Source organism: the organism of the source record quoted next, unplaced genomic scaffold (assembly GCF_019419815.1).
Source record: "Pyrus x bretschneideri cultivar Hongxiangsu unplaced genomic scaffold, Pyrus_bretschneideri_v1 Contig203, whole genome shotgun sequence".
Lineage (NCBI taxonomy): Eukaryota > Viridiplantae > Streptophyta > Magnoliopsida > Rosales > Rosaceae > Pyrus > Pyrus x bretschneideri.
In genome coordinates this window covers 233,751-249,326 of record NW_025999506.1, presented here as the reverse complement: position 1 = coordinate 249,326, position 15,576 = coordinate 233,751, and positions in this window count along the sequence as shown.

Genomic DNA, 15,576 nt, shown 5'->3' with positions numbered 1-15,576 from the left:
CGAGATCAAGTCATTGCGACCCTTAGATCAACAGCCTATGAATCTACATCAAATTTGAAGACTGAATCAGAGGAAAATTGTAAACAAAGATTGTAACTTATAAATTCAAATCAATACAAATCAACTTCGTACACGTGTTGTCGTTTTATTCGATACAAAATTTTCGTGTTTACAAATTCGGCACGCCTGGTGGGACATCTCTGCCTCTCATCTTTGTCTTCAAATTCGCAAAAAGCACAAATGGCATCCAAAAAGGATCAAGTTGTTCCCGCAACCAACGCGAAGAACAAGAACATCCTTGCCGCAAGTGGTGGTACTTTAGGCATCACAACCTGAAGAAAGGTAAGAGCTTTCTCTGCCATGCCTTCCACCTCTACACTAAACTTGTCGAATGAGTAAGAGCACCAGAGGCATGGGCCTGTGATCACCTTGGCCTCATTAAGGATGCCAAAGGAAGAAAGCCAGATGAGGTACTCCGAGTCGTTGACTTCCAATGCAGACTCAAGCAGCAGCTCATATCTTATAGACATGCAAGTCATGACTATTGGTGCGACTTCAATCGAGGAGCAGCTGGCACAAATGAATGAAGCAATTGCAAGGCTAATAAGGACCATGGAGGAAAATGACTTACTGATTGCTACACTTGTTAACCGTCTGGAGGCGCAACATGACGAAAAAGCTGATTGTGACCCAAAGGTTGATCTATAAAAGAAGGAAACTGACGAAGATGAGGAGCCTTCAATAGAAAAAGCCGAGGAGAAGTTGAACCAAGCAACGACACTCATAGGATATCTCTTTATCCAGTAGTTGCATGAGATGATCACTAACACCATCAAGGCACAGTACAAAGGAAGCTCGCATGATTCCATGTTGTAATCAAAGCCTCAGTCTAAGAAGTTTGACGCCTTGAGGATGCCAAGGGGATATCAACCACCAAAATTCATGCAATTCGATCAAAAGGGCACAAAGCCTGCAACAATGTTGGGACAGAGGAAGACTATCTCAGCAAGCAGTTTGTGTACTCGCTAAAAGGTAACGCCTTTGACTGGTACACCGACCTCAAGCCTGAGTCCATTAACAGCTGGGATTAGCTTGAAAGGGAATTCCTCAATAGCTTCTACAGCACCCATATCACCGTAAAAATGCTGGAGCTGACAAGTATGAAGTAGTGAAAGGATAAACCTATCGTCAACTACATTAATAGATAGCGTTCATTAAGTCTGGATTTCAAAGATCAGCTTTCTGAAACCTCCGCCATTGAGATGTGTGTTCAAGGCATGCATTGGGGTTTACATTACATCCTACAAGGCATAAAACAGAGAACAATTAAGGAGTTGGTAACTCGATCCCATGACATGGAGTTGAGTATTGCCAATCATGGGAAGAATGAGCCAATCACCGACTTAAAAAAGGATAAAGTGTTCACCCCAAATGTAGACAAGACTGGGAAGAAGCCCACCAAGGAAGCGTTTACTGTCAACTCTACCCCCATCAAGACCTCATTCGCGCCCGTCAAGATCTCCTCCAAGAACAAAGCAAAAGAGATAAAGAAAGGTGAGCTTTCTCGCACCCAAGATAGGTACAAAAACACCTTGAAGGAACTGGAGTGGAAGTCGTACCAATTTCCAAACTCTGATGTGGCCGCAATGCTAGAAAACCTGTTGGAGAAGAAAGTAATCGAGCTGCCTGAATGCAAGCACCCTAAAGAGATTAATCGCGTTAACGATCCAAGGTATTACAAATACCATCGTATCGTCAGTCATCCTGTTGGTAAGTGCTTCATCCTCAAGGAGCTTATCATAAAGCTGGCACAACAAGGGCAAATTGACCTTGACCTTGAAGACATAGTCGCAACACATACTACTATGATTGCGTTTGAATCCTTCAATCCAATGCCTCTCCAAATGATGCAAGCTTATTCCTGTCCATGCTCAAACTGCACAGCACTTTCTGCACAACCACCGTTGAGGGCAAACGACCAAGATGCACCTACCGACGACAAAGAAAGGTGGACGTTAATGACTTACAAACAGACAAGAATGCCAAGACCACAAGCCACATGGCCAATGGTGGAGCAAGGGAGAAAGCATCGTTGCCGCAATAATAGGAAGCCCAAAAGAAACATAAGAGTTGTTAAGCCAACGTACGCTGGGGAAACTTGGGTACGTAAGAGAAAACAAAATTAACCGCATGTTTGTGGATGGTGGGTTAGCCATAAACATCATGCCAAAGTTAACAATGACCACAATCGGCATCAAGGTGGATGAACAATCCTAAAGCCATCTTCTAATCCAAGGTTTTAACCAAAGAGGACAAAGAGCAATGGGCATGATCCTAGTGGAGAAGACCATCGGTGAACTCAAATCAAGCACGATATTCTACATGATAGATGCAAAAATTTCCTACAACTTACTCTTAGGAAGGCCTTGGATCCATGAGAATAGAGTACCCAGAAAGAGTAAAGGTGATACAAGGCGACACCAAGCCATTCACCGAAGTTGAATCACACTTCACGGACGCAAAGTTCTACATCGATGAAGACATGGTACGAGAAGCTCTTTCAAAAGAGATCAAATCTACATGCAAAATCGTACACAAAAAACAGGAGTGGCAAGCCTTGCCTGAGAAGCATGAAGGGGAAGCCATGCCATCTTCAAACAAAGACGATGATGAACCTGCCAAACCCACAACAACCAAAGGAAATGTGACGCCCTTAAAATGACCAAGCACACCCATCTTCCGATACATCCCAATGTCGAGAAGAAAGAATGGGCAATCCCTATTTGAAACTAGAACAAGCAAAGCTGATACACAACTGCACAAGGACGATGTAAAGTTACTCAAGACAAATGCAATTTTACCTTTGACATAGTTAGGCAACGCTAAAGTATCAAAACCACCATAAGGTTTCATAAAACCCCACCAAAGAGGGCAAAACCAAGCTCTCTTCCAACCAAGAGGACCAAAGAAGGTTTCGACCCAAACACCTACAAACTCATGTTAAAGGCTGGGTACGATTTCGCCTCTTCTTCAAATCTTGGAAAGAATAATGCAAACACCGTCCATAACAACGAATGTGACTTCACCGAGACTCAAAAGAAGTTGAAGGAGCATGGCTTCGGAGTTAACAACGATAAAGCTGGACTTGGCTTCACACCAAATACACCCATGAAGATTTCAAGAAAAGCGAAAAATGCTAATGTTCAACATATCAGCGTAAGCGTTAAACAAGATCAAGAGGAGCCTAAACTCGCCCCTCGAACATCAGTCTTTGGTAGGCTGAATCGTTCAAAACCCAAAATTTCAGCACTTGATTGCATTGGTAGTTAAGACCAAACCTCCGTCTTCAAAAGGCTTAACACACCAACATCCCAAGGCTCTGTTTTCGAAAGGTTCTCAAAACCCAAAAAACAATGCAACACGGTTAGCTCTCCTCAGCGACAGTCGGCCTTGGAAAGACATGAAAAAACCAAGAAGCCTTCTTGAAAGAGGAAAACGACACCCATGGAAGAAAAACTCGACAGTCTAGCAGAAAAAGATGACATTCGAAGATCGATTCCTTCAAGGATGAAGCACCAAGCCACCTTGGAAGTCGACACAAAAGGACAATTGAAGGTAAAAAAGCACACCATCGTTTACACTGGCCAATCTTCACGCCAATCAACCCAAAGGGACGACACTAAAGAGGAAGTCCAAGATGCTTCCTTATCACGATCTAAGAAGACAAAAAAATGAAATCCCCGAGGAAGATGTCACTGCTGCTCCATCACAACTCGAGGATGGGAGGCAAGCCACAGTCGATGATCTCAAGGAGCTCAACTTAGGCACAAGCAAGAAAGCAAAACCTATCTTCGTAAGTGCACTAGTAAGTGCGGAAAAGATCGAGAAGTACTACCAATTGCTATTGGAGTACAAAGATGTCTTTGCTTGGATCTACAAAGAAAAGCCCAACCTTGACCCTACTATCGTCGTGCATCATCTTGCAATCAAGCCCGGAACACAACTGAACAAGCAAACTTAAAGATGCTATCGATCTAATCTCATCCCATAAATTAAGGTTGAGATTGACAAGCTAATCGAAGTGGGCTTCATTAGAAATGTGCAATACCTTAAATGGATCTCCAACATCGTCATTGTCCTTAAGAAATCTGGACAAATACGTGTTTGTGTAGACTTCTGAGACCACAACGATGCTTTCCCGAAGGATAACTTTCCCTTGCCAATTATCGAAATCATAGTTGACGCAACCACTGGCAACGAGGCACTATCATTTATGGATGGTTCTTCTAGATATAATCAACTCCACATGGCTCCTGAAGACGAGGAATTAACAGCCTTTTGCACTCCAAAAGGTATCTACTGCTATAAGGTAATGCTCTTTGGCTTGAACAACATGCTACACAAAAAACGTAGAATATTATGTAAATGATGTAGTTGTCAAGACCAAGAAGAGATCTAACCACTTGAAGGATTTACAAATGGTGTTCTACAAACTATGGCACTATAACCTCAAGATGAACCCGTTGAAGTGTGCATTTGGCATTACCTCTAGGAAGTTCCTCGGCTTCATTGTCAAGCACTATGGCATTGAAGTAGACTAATCAAATATCAAGGCCATTCAAAGCATGCCCGAACCAAGGAACTTACACGAGCTGAAAAGTCTACAAGGGCGGCTAGCCATTATCAAACACTTCATCTCCAACCACGTTGGATGTTGTTAACCCTTCAGTTGACTCATGAAGAAAGACGATTCATTCATATAAGATGACGCCTGTCGCAATGCCTTCGAAAACATAAAATGGTAACTGGCAAGCTCACCTGTCTTAGGAGCACCCGTGCCTGGAAAGCCGTTTATCCTATACATTGCTGCACAAGAGGTTTCCATTGAGCACTCTTGGCATAAGAAAATGAAGACCAAAAGGAAATAGCACTCTAATACCTAAGTAAAACTCTCATTGTTGCCGAGCTCAACTATTCACCAATTGAGAAGATATGCCTTGCCTTCGTCTTCGCCGTCCAAAAGCTAAGACATTACGTTCATGCTTACACTATCCATTTGGTTGCTAAAGCCGACCAGTCAAGTACGTTATGTCCAAACCCTTTCAAACAGGGCGACTAGCTAAATAGGCGTTGATTCTCAATCAATATGAGATCATCTATGTCCTAGCTAAAGCTGTCAAGGGACAAGCACTAACAGACTTCCTTGTCGACCATCCAATCCCATCTAATTGGAAAATCTTATAACTTGTCTAACGATAAGGTGTTCTACGCTAACATCTTCCGGACATGGACAATGTTTTTCGATGCATTCGCACGAGCAGATGGAGCGGGGGCAGGTGTAGTATTCATGTCACCACAAAAACAAGTACTACGATATTCCTTCCGATTAAATGAGCTATGCTCTAACAACGTCGCTAAGTACCAAGCGCTGATCATTGGACTCCAAATGGTGATCGACATGGAAGTCACAACGCTATAAGTGTATGGCGACTCCAAGCTCATAATCAATCAACTCTTGACTGAATATGAAGTAAGGAAAAATGATCTCATCCCATAATTTCGGCTAACAACTCAATGGCTACAAAAATTTGAGGCCTTGATGTTAGAACATGTGCCAAGAAAAGAAAATCAAATGGCAAACGCTCTCACTAACTTAGCCTCAAGTGTGGCGCTAGGAGAAGACGAAGCTACGGACGTGCCAGTTTGCCAAAGATGGGTGATCACGCTCGTCACTGAAATGCTACTAGATGATACAAACGTCATCTCAGTACTTCTAATCGACACTAAAGAGTGGAAACAGCTGTTGATCTACTATTTGGAGCTTGGAAAGCTTCCGGACTATCCTAGACTGGCTCTAAAATATGTCGACGAGCACCTCGCTTCCTTTGCTACAAAGGAACATTGTACCGATGCTATTTTGAAGAAGTATTTCTAAGATGCCTGGGTGAGGAAGAAGCTAATCAAGCCATGGAAGAAGCATACTCAAGCGTATGCGGAGCGCATCTATCTGAGCCAAAGCTACGCTTCCAGCTGAAAAGAATGGGCTACTATTGGCCAAGCACAGTGAAGGATTGTCTAGAATACGCCAAAAAGTGTCAAGCCTGCCAATTCCACTCCAACTTCATACATCAACTGCCTGAAGCATTATACTATACGGTTGCTTCATAGCCATTTGATGCGTAAGGATTAGATGTCGTAAGACCAATCACACCAAAGTCATCTGCCGGAGAAGCCTACATCATAGCCACAACAGACTACTTCTCTAATTAGGCTGAAGTCGTACCCCTAAGGGAAGTCAAGAAGGAAATTGTCATCTGTTTCATCAAGGAACATATCATCTATCAATATGGTATGCCTCACTACATCATCACTGACAACGAAAAACAGTTCTCCAACCGACTCATGGACGAGCTCTGTGAGAAATACAAGTTCAAGCAGCACAAGTTTTCCATGTATCATGCTCCAGCCAACGGTCTTGCGAAAGCATTCAACAAAATGTTGTGCAACCTCCTAAAGAAGGTGATTGATTGATAGGAGCATATTTATGCAACTTTGTTAGCCTAGTTCCTTGCATTTACTCAGTTAGTTTATATTTATTAGAGTGTTTTAAGCAATTTTCGTGTGTTTGTAGGTCCAACTGGAAAAGTTGGCGAGAAAAGGCAATTTTGAGCAATTTGGAGCAGTTTTTGACTTGGATTGGATAACATGTGAATGGAGCATAATGGATGGACGTTTTTGGTGTTTAAATGATGCTAAAAATGTGCTACAAATCTAGAAGAATTAGATTAAGGCTTGGAAGACAAGGAATCAGCTGAAAACAAGGAGATCTTATCCAACCTTATCTTATCTTATCCCATATTATCCAAACATTATCCTATTTAATCCGACATTATCTAAACTCATCTCCAGCTGCAATAGGAGTATTTATCCTATTCTAAATCCTTCCCATCTAAATTTAGGAGTCCTTATCATGTTTTACAATGCATATCTAATTCTAGAAATCCTGAAATCATGCAAATAACCGAATCCTTCTTCTCTTAGAATTGTGTCATGCCCTATCCTTGCCCTCCAAGGATTGGTGCTGTGAAACCTACCCTATAAATACACACTTTGTCCCGCAATTTTCAGAGGAGAGATAGAGAGCTTTAGATAGAATTTTAGAGAAAAATACAAAGAGTGTCGCAGCTTTGCAAGGAATGAATGAGAAAAAGGACTTGTGCCGTGACTTGCCATCCATGGCTATTAGAGTGCTGGAGCATTTCTAGGTTTTTTTTTATCCTTAGTTTTAGTTCAATGTTTAAATTAGATTGGTTTTATTTAATTACAAATATGTGGAACTAATTTCGTTTTAGCTAGAGGTGAATTCAAAGCCATGAGCATATATGGGATATGAATTGATTTCCTCCAGTTATTGTTTCATAAAACATGAATGCGATTTACTTATTTGTTTGATTGATAACTTATTCTTGTATGTTGATTAAAGGTGCACACTTAGTTTGCATGCATGAGTCTGATGCTAAAATATAAGGGAATTTCACCTAATAGTTATGAACTTATATTTATAAGTAGTGGAAATCACTAGTCATGATTGTGTTAAGTGAATCCATGGAAGGAATATCATGCAGTTCATAGTTACGAATGCCTTGTCAATGCTTATGATTTTCATAGAACTTAATGATCTTTGATATGTAACTCTATTATGCAGTTCATATAGGGAACTTGATAGGAATAATTTGATTGTGTCACTGAGTTCAATTCAATGAAATTAGGAAAATCTAACAGTTAATTAGTGTTGTTCACGATTAATTTGGGGCATTGTCATTCATGGTTTATAGGAATAATGACTGGAAATCGATTTGTATGCATATGGTTCATGTGTGGAGAAGAATCATCTAGCTAGCCTTTCACCCAATTTTCGTTCATACTTTACTTTGTTTGATGCAATTTACTTTACTTTCTTAAATTCGTCCAAAAACCCCCATTAGTTCTTATTTGTGTTAGTCTCGTCTAGTTTACAGTTTTTAAGTCCAGTTTGTGTTGATTAACATCTCTTCTAATCCCTGGAATAGAACGATCCCTACTTACTCATACTACAATTGCCTAAGAAGGGTTTAATTTGTGTGTTAGTTTCTTCCACATCATCGACCAAACATAGATAGACTGGCACAAAAGAATACGCAAAGCACTTTGGGCTTATAAAATGACACATAGAACTTCTACCCAAGCTACGCCTTATTCTCTCGTATATGGCATGGAAATTGTTCTGCCAAGTCAAATCCCCTCACTGAGGACGGCTATACAAGAAAGCTTGATTGAAGAGGAAAACACAAAGCTATAACTTCAAGAGTTGGAAGCACTCGACGAAAGAAGGCTCGAAACTCAACAGCATTTGGAATGCTACCAAGCATGGCTATCCAAGGCATTTAACAAGCAGGTCCACCCAAGGTTTTTCCAAACTGGAGATCTTGTCTTGGCATTATAAAGGCCCATCATTACAATTCACAAAATAAAAAAGCAAGTTCACATCAAAGTGGGATGGACCTTTCGTAATACAATAGGTCTACATCAACGGCCCTATCAATGGCAGATTCTTGAAGCGTTACTACCCCTAAACCAAACAAGCAATGCTCATCGCCTGAACGAGCCTAAACTGCACACGACACACATAGCTCCTGATGTGATAGAAACTAACACACAAATTAAACCATTTTTAGACAATTGTAGTATACGTAAGTAGGGATCGTTCTAGGCCGAGGATTAGAAGGGTTACTAATCAACACAAACTATACTTAAAAATACAAAACTAGACTCTAATGACTCAAAACTGACCAAACTAACTCAAAACAGCACAAAACAAACAAATTGACTCAAAACAGGAACTAAAGGGTGATTTGGACAAATTCTAGACTTAACTTGACTCAAAATACTAATGGGGACAGGTTTGAATGAATTTTAAAACTAAACTAAAATGACACAATGATGGGGGCTTGGTTTGGACGAAATTTAAAACTAAAGCTAAGTATCTTGCAGAAAACAAACTAATTGATACTAAATTAAGGTGAATGAAGGGGGTAAAAGGCTAGCTAGGGGGTCATTCTCCACACATGACACATATGCATACAAATCGATTTCAAGTTATTCTTCCTACAAACCATGAATGACAATGCCCCAAGTTAACCGTGAACTGCACAATTTAACTCTCAGATTTTCCTAAATTCATTGAATTGGACTCAGTGACGCAAACAACTTATTGTTATCAAGTTCCCTATATATCAAAGATCATTAAGTTTTATGAAAATCATTAGCATTGACATGGCATTCGTAACTATTAACTGCATAATACTCCTGCCAGGCATTTACTTAACGCGATTGTGACTAGCAACCTCCACTACTTGTAAATATAATTTCATAACTATTTGGTGAAACTCCCTTATATTTTAGCATCAAATTCATGCATGCAAACTAAGTGGGCCCCCTTAATCAACACACAAGAATAAGTTATCAATCAAACAGTTAAGTAAATTGCATTCATGATTTATGAAACAATAACTGGATGTAATCAATTCATATCACATATATGTTCATGGCTTTGAATTCACCTCTAGCTAAAATGAAATTAGTTCCTCATGTTCATCATAATTGAGGATAGAGTAGACCTAAAAGCGCTCCAGCAATCCAAAGGTCTTGAATGGCAGACACAGCTCCAAGCTTCTTCTTCTTCTACTTCCTTGCAAAGCTACGGCTTAAGTGTGTTTTTTTTATTTTTAGGCTCTTGTGTGTGGTGATCCGAATGGTGCGGCATTGTGGTGTATTTATAGGTTGAGGGCGCACAAGATAGTTTTGGAGAAGGATTTGGCACTCCAAAGGTTGTGTTGGAAAAGGATTGCACAACACAAACCAACAAGGACAAGGGATAAGGTATGCGGCACCCTTTTAGGAAAAGGTAAGGCCTTCTAGAAATCAGGTTTTTAGATGTCCTAATATGAAAATAACTCCCTCTTGCAGTTGGAATTTAGGTACAATAGGATTAGGATAAGGTTAGGATAAGATAAGGTTTTGGATAATGTTCCTTCTCTTTAGCTGATTCCTTATCTTCTATGTCTTGAATTAATTTCTTCAACTCTTTAGCACATTCCTAGCCTCTTTTGATCTTCAAAAACGTCCATCCACCTCGCTCCATGCATGTGCTATCAATTCCAAGCCCAAAACTGCTCTAAAATGCTCCAAATTGCCATTTCTTGCCACTTTTGCCATTTGAACCTACAAACACATGAAAATAGCTTAAAACACTCTAATAAATATAAACTAATTGAGTAAATGCAAGGAAATAGGCTAACAAAATCGCATAAATATGCTCCTATCAAATTCCCCCACACTTAGCTTTTGCTAGTCCCCGAGCAAAACAAAGAAAACAAAACACATCCTAAACCTTCCAACAATTGCCTCAGGGATTTCCAATGAAACATGACATGTTAAAAATCACTACTCCCACAGATTTTAGCTCTCCTTACCTGATAGGAGCATATTCATGCGACTTAATTAGCTTGTTCTTGTGCATTCATGTTGTGTTTACTTAGTTATTTTAGTGTTTAAGGCCACTTTTGTGTATTTTCAAATTATAAGGCCAAAGTGTGCAAGAAGATGCAAATTGGAGTCTTTTGGAGCGAAAGAGGAATGAATGAGTTGAAGACTTGAAGAAACGACGAATTCCTACTCCAACGATGAATTCTTACCAAAACGAGGAATCCTACTCAAACAAGGTTTCCTATTTGATATAGGAAAGTTAACCCTAAGTTTCCCGTTTTGGTAACCTTTCCTAAACTTAAACGTCCATATTTTCTAGCCACTTTGATGACCTTGTAGGCACTTTAGGACACAAACCAAGGCCCTAGCCCAATTACACAACCTTGCCGTGCCCTTTTATTTTCTTCCCTTCCCTTGCCGTGCAAGGGAGGGCAATTTTGTCTTAGGGTTGCACTTAAAACACATGCTTTTAAACCCAAGTTCTACACCTTTGCAGCCGCACCTCTCCTTTAAAAAATCATTCCAGCCGTGCATTCCATAATCATTAACCCTTTATTTTCATTTAAGCCGTCACACATACACCCCATTCCTTCCAATAATCCGTGCATTCCATTCACTCTTGATTATTAAAACAAAACAATCTCAGCCGCATCTTTTCCCTTAATCCATAGCCATCCATTTAATCCACCCATTGATCTATGAAACCATCTCATCCATTCATCCTATTAACCCTAGTTAAACAAGCAGCCACCCATTGATAATTCCCACCTAAGCCGTATCCCCCCAAAACCCGTGCATCCATTCACCTTTTTCTCGAATTCCCATTTTTTTTTCCTGCAAGCCGTGCAAACCATCTCCCATTATTTTTCTAAGCCGTGGCCCCCATTTATTTTTGGACCCTAATTTTTCACCCTAATTGAATCAGCATTCCGATTCCATTTCTCTTCGATCCGTAGCCTCCATTACCTTCTCCCACCTACAGCCGCAATTCCCATTCATGCCATATTTTTTATGTAGCCACCATCACCCAAATCCAAAACCCGTGCATATCCCCTTCAATTCCAGCCGCATATCTTCTCCATCAGCCGCACCACCTTCCCAGCCACCTTCCACACCTTCCTACACCACCCCACAACCTTGCCGCACCATTAAACCACCATTAAACCATCCCTAAACCAGAAACACATCCAAAAACCACTCACAACCAATCTGCCGCAGAAGGAGAAGAGGAAAGAGGAGCTTCGACGCACACCAATTCACGTGGATTCGTTGGGCGTTCTAGGTGTAATCAATCCTTTGTGCTTTATGTTTAAATTCATTTGTAATTCTCTTTTTGTGAACATGAGAGGCTAAATCCCCCTAGTTAGCTAGGGGGTGATTCGAAACCATGTTTATGCTTGCAATATGAATTGATTACTTTTGGTTGGAATTTCATGAATGGTGAATTTAATTTGTTTAACTGCTTGATCGATAACTTATTTATGTACGTTGATTGAGAGTGCACGCTTAATTTTCATGCATGAATATGACGCTAGAATATAAGTGAATTTCACCTAATAGTTATGAACTTATTTTCACAAGTAGTGGAGGTTGCTTATAAACAATCGCGTTAAATGAATTCTTGGCACTAGTTTCATGCTCATCATAGTAACGAATGCCTCGTCAATACTTATAGTTTTCATGATGCTTAATGATTCTTGCTTGTATCTCTATTATGCAATTCATGTAGGGAACTTGTGGGGAATGCTTTGGGTTGTCGCATGCAATCATCCAATTCATTAACTTAAGGAAAACTTGACGGTTAATTTAAGCGGACCTAATTAACCCGGGGTGTTGAGTTTCATAATTCATCGAAAGACCAACTGAAAATCAAAGTGTATGCAAGTGTAACATGTGTGGAGAAGAACCTTCTAGCTAGCATTCATCCATATTTTCATCACATTCATATTTACATTCTGCCTTTAAATTACAATCGTTGCATTTAGTTTAATTTCGTCAAAACCTCAATTCCCCCTTTACTTTAGTGTCCAATTTAGTTAGAAAGTGTCTTAGTTTGTGTTTATAAGCGTTTTGTATTCTTTGAGTCTTTTGATTTGTTTTAGTGTTTTATTGGTTAGCTTTGCATTCTTTGAGTCTAGTTTAGTGTTTTTAACGTTTGTTTTACGTTTTTGAGTCAGTGTCCAAGTGATTTAGTAATCCCTCCTAATCCCCGGTCTAGAACGATCCCTACTTGCATCTTTACTACAATTGTCACAAGAGGGTTTTAATTTGTGTGCTTACTTAGTTCGCATCATTACCCTCGAGCTTATACTTAATCGCAGTAACCACTCACTAGCTCGCATTTAATCAATTAAAACAACATTTTGAATGTAGTAACATGCCTTAGAGAATCCACTCAATTCCTCACCGGATATACTCTCTATTTTCACACAAATTTTCTAACTACACTCCCTATACTAAGTGTATGTGAGAAGATTGATGTAAACATGTAGACTAGCACTCACATATATTATAACAAAGAAGGCACTTTCTGGAATTATTAATACAACATGTACATGATCTCATGAATGGAATGCCACTACTTAGAAGCGAGAATCAGGGATACCATATGCTCATATCAATTTCAAACTCCACATATTGAATCACATAACAATCAAGATAGAAGTCTAAGGGTTGTAACGGGGCTAAGGTATTGGCTAACAAAGAAAGGTTAAGGATAAACAAAAGTTCTTAAAAGTAATGAAATCAACACTTAGAATTCAACTTTTGAATGTAGCAACTAACTTCAAACACAAGGCAAAGATTCTTACACACTTAGGGCCGGATTCAAACTTTTGGACCCTTTCTGCAACAACCAATACTTATGAGTTCATTCTCACTTATTTCTCAACTCTTTTCCTTTCTTTTCTCAACTTTTTCTTCTTTTTTTTTTTTTCCGTTGCCTTTTCTTCTTTGGCACACTAAACGTACAACCTTACAGATTTCCAATGAAAAAACTTCCCATACTTGTTTTTCTGCATAATGTTGAGCAAAAGGAATTCCCTCTAAGTCATGCTCCACTATTCTTTAAGAACAAGGGTATAGATAGTCCTATTCTAGGCTAGGTAAGGATAATGTGGCTAACAAAGAAAATAGGTTAACTAAGATAATGTGGCTAACAAAGAAAATAGGTTAACTAAGGCTCAACAAGGTTAAACCTACAATACATATGCAAAGGGTAAGGCTTTTTGGCTCTGGTTTAACTAAACAATTTCATCTTGTTATTTGTTATGCACTCAATTTTATCCTTTGAATGAAACGGGCATGAGTTCTAGTATTTGGAACTAAAATGATGAAAAAGCATTCTAAGTAGCAACCAAGCAAAGAAATAATGAGATCATGCAACGATTTTACAAAACAAGAATATCATAGATTAATAACTCTCCAAAAAAGGTATAGGCTCAAGTCTCTTAGGGTTGTAGCGTTAGTTTGAGTTCCTTCCTTCAAGCATGTTACAAAAACTGATTTTCTCCTTTTGTGATTACATGTGAATTCGTAAATGACAACTACAACTAAGCATAAACCAAAGAGCATATCAAACTTCCATCCATGTTTGTAACTTTCTTTAATAGTCATGCAATTAAAAACCAAATCCTCATCATTGTGTTGGAAGGTACCCTAAGACACAAACAAACAAACAAAAACGACTATTTTTTGGTATTTTCTCAAGCTTTTATTTTATTTTATTTTATTTTTTTTTTTTTTATGACACGAAAACACTTTAAAACAGTGAATAACAACATTAGTAGGGCTAAGGAATGCAAATCTGGTTTTGGAGCCGGAGATTCCTAGGTCTTCTTTATTTGAACGCATGGGTTACCTCCCAAGAAGCACTTGCTTTAACGTCTTTCTGTTGGACAATACCTCCTTTTAAGCTCCATTAGGGTCCACGGGATGAAGGGGCATTTCCTCCACGACATGCTCCTCAAAATACTCATGCATTGGATCTATGAACCGCAGGGGATAGTGATCCTTCCTGGTTTTGGCGTTACGTTTCCAAAAGTCAACGTAAACTGTCCCACCACCTTGGATTCGATTGGGTACCTGCACCAAAAAAGGTAACAACCTATTAATTAAAATGGGAATTGGAATTGGAATTGGAATATGTGGCTCACCAATATACTGTGACGAAGGCTCAAAAGTAGCAGCACTGTCAACAAATTCACTAGGGATACTCTCAGCCAGATTGGGTATTTTGAGGGTAGTGGCGTGTTCCTTGTGCTCCACTCCAATTCCCTCTTCGATGGTGGTTCTAGATACATCTTTCTTGATTGGTGCTGCTAAACGTTCCTGCCCTAAATTTTTAATCACATATATGGCAAAACAAGAATGAACATCATTAGGATTCTTAACAAATTCAGAAACATTGAATTTAATCATATCGCCACCAAAATCCATCGTTAATGCTCCATTGGCCACATCAATCTTTGTTTAAGCTGTTTTCATGAAAGGTCGTCCAATTAAGATTGGCAACGGTGGAGAATGGGCTGAATCTTCCATCTCAAGCACATAGAAATCGGCTGGAAATATCAAATGTATAACTTGCACCAAAACATCTTCCAAAACTCCTTTCGGATATGCATTAGAACGATCGGCTAAATGGATAATAAATCCATCATTTTTAAGTTCTCCTAGATTCATATATGCGTAAACAAAATATGGAATGACATTAATGGAAGCACCTAAATCTAGCATACCATGTTCAAACTTTGTATTACCAATTACACAAAGGATAATGAAACTACCTGGATCTTTGCATTTAGGTGGCAGCTTCATTTGCAACATTGCAGAGACATTTTCACTTACATGTACCACCTCTTTCTCCCAAATTCGTTTCTTTGTTGTACAAATCTTCTTCAAAAACTTAGCATACTTCGAAATTTGCTTTATTGCATCAAGGAGCAGGATATTGACTTGCACTTTCCTGAAGGTCTCTAGAATGTCTTTTTCATTCTCTTCATTCCTAGATTGCATAAACCTGCCAGGGAAAGGCACATTTGGTGGAATAACGTT